Here is a 7,442-nt window from a genome sequence, read left to right as displayed (position 1 = left end):
TAACCAAAGGCTCAATTCCAATAACAAGAGAGGGAAGTTATGCATTTCCTATGCCTCTAATAAACCGCCGTCGGAGTCACCAATTCCTATTGCACCGGCTTCCAGCTGGCGGAAGGTTGGCAACGACAGTTTTCAAACCCCGAACACCCTAGACAATTTCATGGAACCTGTATCAACTACTAACACTATGCTTGAAAGCCTGGGTGATTTCTTTGCTCCTTCTATCCACAGAGGAGCCCAGAGCACCAGCATCCCACGTACGCACACACCGCCCAGCAGCGGGGCAGGCGGCGGCCCAGCTACTTCGCTCTTCCCACGGCGCAGAGCCTCTTCTTCCCTCCCTCCGACAACCCAGCCCCAGGCTCGGCTTTCTGAAGCCTCCCCGCGCGCCAGGCCCAGCACCGGCCGCCGGCTCCCTCCCGGGTACCGTCCCTGCCCCTGCCCGTTAGTCCCCGTTAACAGGCTCCACGGACCGCGCCTCCCCAGCGAGGAAGGCCACCCCGGGTAAAGGGCAGATGAAGCGCCCACCGCCCCAGAGAAGCCTTGCCCGCCGTATACCACGTCCCCCGCGCCGCACTCACTGACGCCACAGAGCCCAGAGGCAACAACTACACCGCCCCGCTGCCAGCAACTGAGCCATGTCACTAAGCGCGAAGGCCGGCGGGACGGGGGTGTGTGCGCCAGGCCTGCCGCTAGTGGCTGAGCGGCAGGGGCGTGATGAGGCGGGGCCCGGCGAGGAGGAGCCGGTGGGCGGGGAGCGGGAAGAGAAGGCGCGCAGGAAGGTGGGATGTGACGAGGAAGTAAGGTCCGAGGGGTCGTGTGGTGTCTCCCGACCCGGGAAGGGGGTGTGTGAAAGATCTATCAGGTGGGGGCAGACCAGGTGAGGGCTGCAGGGGTTACATGACACAGAGAAACAGGGCAATAAAACGGCAGATCAAGTAGAATTCATATAAATGTGAAATGATGCGGGCTGCAGGACTCCTGGCTTTATTTGTGGATGCCTGGGCTCAGAGCTGACTGTGTTCCCTCGGGAATGACATCCACAGTGGTCATGGAGCAACAACATGAAACGTGAGGGCGGTTGGGAAGTTCAGGGCCATCCTCAGAACTTGTAAGATCCTATGCCGAGGCCCAACTCCCCAGCACAGAAGTGTGTCCTCTAAATGGAGGAGCACACCCCAGCCCGTGGTGAGCACAAAGCAAGCAGGATAGGCTGGGCTGGGCTAGGCTGGGCTGGGCTGGAGTAGGCTGGACTAGGCTAAACTGGCCTGGGCTGGGGTGGAGTAGGCTGGGCTTGGCTAGGCTAGGCTGGGCAAGGCTAGGATAGGCTAGGCTGGGCTGGGCTAGGCTGGGCTGGGCTGGGCTGGGCTGGGCTGGGCTGGACTGAGCTAGGCTGGGCTGGGATGAGAGCTGGGCTGGGCTGGAGTAGGCTGGGCTGAGCTGGGCTAGACTAGGATGAGCTAGGCTGGGCTGGGCTAGGCAAGGCTGAGCCGGGCTGGGCTAGGCTAGGCTAGGTTAGGCAAGGCTAACCTCAGCTCTGCTAGGCTTGGCTCGGCTAGGCTAGGCGCTAGGCTAGGCTAGTCTAGGCAAGGCGCTAGTCTAGGCAAGGCGCTAGGCTAGGCAAGGCGCTAGGCTAGGCTAGGCTAGGCTAAGCTAGGTGATAGGCTATTCTAGGAGCTAGGCTAGCCCAGGATAGGCTAGGGCAGGCTTGGTAGGCTAGGCCAGGCCAGGCAAGGAGGAGGAGCACATCCCACCCTGTGGTGAACACAAAGCAAGCAGGCTCAGCTAGGCTAGGCTCGGCTAGGCTAGGCTACAGTAGGCTAGGCTTAGCTGCACTAGGCTTGACTCGGCTAGGTTCTGTAGGCTTGGCTAGGCTAGGCTAGGATTAACTCCACTTGGCATGGGTCTATTCAGCTTGGATCAACTCGGCTGAGCTAGGATAGGCTCTGCTAGGCTAGGCTAGGCTAGGCTAGGCTAAGCTAGCCTATTTGTAGGAGCACATCCCACCATTTGGGGAACACAAGGCAAGCAGGCTAGGCTAGGCTAGGCTGTGCTACGCTACGCTAGGCTAGGCGGAGGAGCATGTCCAGCTCTGTGCTGAACACAATGCAAGCAGGCTAGGCTAGGCACTAGCCTATGCTAGGCTATTCTAGGGTAGGCTTGGCTAGGCTAGGTGGAGGAGCATGTCCTGCCCTCTGGTGAACACAAGGCAAGCAGGCTAGGCTAGGCTATGCTACACTACGGTAGGCTAGGGGGAGGAGCATGTCCCGCCCTGTGCTGAACACAATGCAAGCAGGCTAGGCTAGGCACTAGGCTAGGCTCTAGGCTAGGCTAGGCTAGGCAGTAGGCTAGGCAAGGTGCTAGGCTAGGCAAGGCTCTAGGCAAGGCTGGGGTAGGCTAGGCACTAGGCTAGGTGCTAGGCTGTGCTAGGCTATGCTAAGCTATTCTAGGGTAGGCTAGAGTAGGCTAGGCTAGGCGGAGGAGCATATCCTGCCCTCTGGTGAACACAAGGCAAGCAGGCTAGGCGGAGGAGCATATCCTGCCCTCTGGTGAATGCAACGCAAGCAGGCTAGGCAGGCAATGCTAGGCTAGGGTAGGTGCTAGGCTAGGATAGGATAGGATAAGCTAGGCGCTAGGCTAGGCTAGGCTTAGTGAGGCACTCGGCTATTCTAGGACCTTAGGTAGGCCAGGCTAGGCTACAGCAGGCCAGGACCGAAAAGGAGAAGGAGCATGTCCTGACCTGTGGTGAACACAAGGCAAGCAGGCTGGGCTAGCCTAGGAGAGGCTAGGCTATTTGGAGGAGCACATCCCACCCTGTGGGGAGCACAGGGCAAGCAGGCTAGGATAGGCTAGACTATACTACATTATGCTAGGCTAGGCGGAGGAGCATATCCTGCCCTGTGCTGAACACAATGCAAGCAGGCTAGGCAAGGCTAGGTGCTAGGCTAGGCTAGGCTATGCTAGCTGGTAGTATAGGCTAGGCTAAGTGCTAGGCTATGCTAGCCGCTAGTATAGGCTAGGCTAAGCGCTAGGCTAGGCTAGGCGCTAGGCTAGGCTAGGCTAGCCCTAGGCTAGGCTAGGCTAGGCTGATGCAAGGAATAGTAATGGACTAAGGAAAGAGTTAAGAGTTTTATTCAAACTATGCATTGTCTTAACTTAGAATAGGAACAGGTATGTTCTTGTTCTTGCCAGTTAAACTATAACCCAGAATAAAATAGGTAGCTGAAACACACTATTTAAAATCAGAGACCCTTTTCCCTCAAGAAGACGAATGTCTGGTAGGAATTTGTTTCAACTAGTTTCTATAACACTTGAAGTTGCCAGCTGGGGAAACTGTGTGAAGGGTGAAAAGTGCACCATGAGGAAGACTGCTTACTTCCTCTTGAAGTCCTCTGCCCACGACCATCGGAGGGCATTGCACAAGCAACAAAAGGAAAGAGACTTATGATAATGAGTACCTAAACTAATTGTAATATCCCCACAGAACTTTTGTGAACCTAATGAATATGTATGTTTGTGTATAATAAATATCCAGCTTGTTGAGCTCTCAGTGTCCGAGTTAGGAGGAGCGATCCTCCTTGCACCCGGCAATAAACATACCTGCTTTATAACTCTCTGAGAGTTGTAAAGTTCTATTCTGTAAATCAAGGCTAGGCTAGGCTAGGCTGAGCTCTAGGCTAGGGTAGGCTGGTCTAGGCTAGGCTACTCTAAGCGCTAGGCTAGGCTAGGCGCCAGGCTAGGCTAGGCTTGGCTAGGCTAGACTATGCTAATTTATGCTAGGCTAGCTGGAGGAACATGTCCCTCCCTGTGCTGAACAAAATGCAAACAGGCTCGGGTAGGCTAGGCTAGGCTAAGCGCTAGGCTAGGCTGAGTGCTAAGCTAGTCTAGGTGCTAGCCTAGGCTAGGCTAAGGGCTAGGCTAGGCTAGGCGGAGGAGCATGTCCCACCCTCTGCTGAACACAATGCAAGCAGGCTCAGCTAGGGTAGGCTAAGCACTAGGCTAGGCTAACTGCTAGTATAGGCTAGCCTAGGCACTAGGCTAGGCTAGGCTAAGCACTAGGCTAGGCTAGGCTAGGCTAGGCTAAGCACTAGGCTAAGCGCTAGGCTAGGCTAAGCACTAGGATAGACTAGGCTAACCGCTAGTATAGGCTATGCTAAGCACTAAGCTAGACTAGGCTAGGCTAGGCTAGGGTAAGGGCTAGGCTAAGTGCTAGGCTAGCCTAGGCTAAGAGCTAGGCTAGGGCAGACTAGGCTAAGCGCTAGGCTAGGGTAGGCTATACTACACTACGCTAGGCTAGGTGGAGGAGCGTGTCCCGCCCTGTGCTGAACACAATGCAAGCAGGCTCATCTAGGCTAGGGGCTAGGCTAGGCTAGGCACTAGGCTGGGTTAGGCTAGCCGCTAGTATAGGCTAGGCTATGCTCCAGGCTAGGCTAGCCGCTAGTATAGCCTAGGTTAAGCACTAGGCTAGCCATTAGTATAGCCTAGGTTAAGCGCTAGGCTAGCGCTAGTATAGCCTAGGCTAAGCGCTAGGCTAGGCTCGGGTAGGCTAGGCTAGGCTAGGCTAAGTGCTAGGGTAGGCTAGGCTAAATGCTAGGCTATGGTAGGCTAGGCTAGGCTAAGGGCCAGGCTAGGGTAGCCTAGGATAGGCTAAGAGCTTGGCTAGGCTAGGCTAGGCTAAGCGCTAGGCTATGGTAGGCTAGACTAGGCGCTAAACTAGGTTAGGCTAGACTACGCTATGCTATGCTAGGCTACGCAGAGGAGCATGTCCTGCCCTGTGCTGAACACAATGCAAGCAGGCTCAGCTATGCTAGGGGCTAGGCTAGGCTAAGTGCTAGGCTAGGCTAGCCGCTAGTATAGGCTAGGCTAAGCGCTAGGCTAGGCTAGCTGCTAGTATAGGCTAGGCTATGTACCAGGCTAGGCTAGGCACTAGGCTATGCTTGGCTAGGCTAGGCTAAGTGCTAGGCTAGGCTAGGCTAGGCTAAGCGCTAGGCTGGGGTTGGCTAGGCTAGGCTAAGTGCTAGGCTATGGTAGGCTAGGCTAGGCTAAGTGCTAGGCTGGGGTTGGCTAGGCTATGCTAAGCGCTAGGCTATGGTAGGCTAGGCTAAGCGCTAGGCTGGGGTTGGCTAGGCTCTGCTAGGCTATGGTAGGCTAGGCTAGGCTAAGTGCTAGGCTGGGGTTGGCTAGGCTAGGCTAAGCGCTAGGCTATGGTAGGCTAGGCTAGGCTGAGTGCTAGGCTAGGGTAGGGTAGGCTAGGCTAAGTGCTAGGCTGGGGTTGGTTAGGCTAGCCTAGGCTAGGCTAAGCGCTAGGCTAGGCTAGGCACAAGGCTAGGCACAAGGCTAGGCTAGGAAATTAATGCGCTAGGCTAGGCTAGGCTAGACTAGGCTGGGTGTTAGTCTAGGCTAGGCGCTCGGCCAGGGTAGGTGCTAGGCTAGGCTAGGCAGGGCGCTAGGCTAGGCTAGGCTAGACTATGCTCAGCTAGGCACTAGGCCATTCTAGGAGGCAGGCTAGGCTAGGGCAGGCCAGGGCAGGCTTTGCCAGGCCAGGCAAGGAGGAGGAGCATGTCCCACCCTGTGGTGAATACAAGGCAAGAAAGCTAGGCTAGGCTATTTGGAAGAGCACATCCCACCCTGTGGGGAATACAAGGCAAGCAGGCTAGGCTAGGATAAACTAAGCTACATTACGCTAGGCTAGGTGGAGGAGCATGTCCTGCCCTGTGCCAAACACAATGGAGGCAGGCTAGGCCAGGCTAGGCTAGGCTAGGCTAGGCCAGGCCAGGCCATGGTAGGCCAGGCCAGGCAAGTTGGAGGAGCAAGTCCCACCCTCTGGTGAACACAAGGTCAGCAGGCTAGGCTAGGCTAGGCTAGGTGGGGAGCACATCCCACCCTGTCATGAACACAAGGCAAGCAGGCTAGGCTAGGCACTAGGCTAGGCTAGGCACTAGGTTTGGGTAGGTGAGACTTGGCTAGGCACTAGGCTTGGCTAGGCACTACACTAGGCTAGGCTATGCTCAGCTAGGTGCTAGGCTATTCTAGGAGCTACACTAGGACTGGCTAGGCTAGGGCAGGCCAGGGCAGGGTAGGCCAGGCCAGGGGGAGGACCTGGTCCTGTCCTATGGTGAACACAAGGCAATGAGGTTAGGCTAGGCTAGGCGGAGGAGCATGTCCCGCCCTGTGTTGAACATAATTCAGACAGGCTAGGCTAGGCACTAGTTTAGGCTAGGCAATTGGCCAGGATAGGCTGGGGTAGGCTAGGTGCTACACTTGCTAGGCTAGGCACTGGGTTAGGCTAGGCTAAGCTATGCTAGGTGGTAGGCTGTGCTAGGATATTTTAAGCTAGGCTAGGCTTGACTAGGCTAGGCTCTGCTAGCCTAGGCTAGGCTCAGTTAGTCTAGGTTAGGCAGGGCTAGGCTAGGCTAGGCTGGGCTGGGCTGGGCTAGGCTAGGCTAGGCTGGGCCAGGCCAGGCCAGGCTTAGCCCTTTTGCTCCTTCAGGGTTTGTAGGTTTATGGAACCAGCTGCTGCATTGTCTTGCATGCCTCCTGTCCTCTGTAGTGCACAGGGGAGCTGGGCCTGTGGTCTGGCATCATTGGGCTGTTGTTAGTGTCCATTTTGACCTGGATGTTGTAGCGCAGCAAGTTGAGGGCAAATCACCAAAGTCATGTTATTTGCCTCAATCATGCCAATTTACTGAACTCAGGGTAACAATAATGTTCAGGCAAACTGTGATAATGATTGACTACAATGAAGCATTTTCAAAGTAGCATTTCCCATGACAATGTTTTTAATACTACTTATAGAGGAAAACAAAAAAAGAAAAAAACAAAGCAAAAAGAAAACACAACCAACCAGCTCTTAGTCAAAATAAGTATTTCTAGTTGCTGTTTATAAACAGCAAAGCAACCATGTTTTTTACAAAAGGAATACACACAGTATCTGTCATAATAGTACTAGTATTTCACATGTCTATGTGTTTTCCGTACTCTGAAGCATTAACACAATTCCTTACATACAGATCTTCGTTGGTATGCAGGTTTCTCTGCTTGTTCCACCTTTGTTTTTTTTTGTGATATGGCATGGTGATCTCTCACACCAGGACTCAGTAACTATAGTAGGTTAAACTGACACAGGATCAGCTTGGGGATATAATATGGTCCCTTGAACCTGACTGCATGAGTCTGTGGGCTCAGCACTTGCTCTAAAGATGAAATTTTGAAAACTAAATTATTAAGTGAAGCTTCCACTTTTCCATAATTCATTCACTTTATTTTTCTTCAACATAATGTGCTGGCAGCGTAGATGCTATCTTCGTCTTTCAAAATTCAGATCTAAAAATACTCAGCTTGTTTAATTTGTCTGTAAACACAAGATGGCAGCATTTTATGTAGTTTGCCACTGAATGTTGGGAAGAGCTGCAGCTCTTTCACAATTCATAAATCAGAGGTGG

This window comes from Pezoporus wallicus, unplaced genomic scaffold (genome assembly GCF_028554395.1).
Source record: "Pezoporus wallicus isolate ANWC-B61680 ecotype Strahan unplaced genomic scaffold, APGP_CSIRO_Pwel_v1 contig_6897, whole genome shotgun sequence".
Lineage (NCBI taxonomy): Eukaryota > Metazoa > Chordata > Aves > Psittaciformes > Psittacidae > Pezoporus > Pezoporus wallicus.
Note: the sequence above shows the minus strand (reverse complement) of the source record.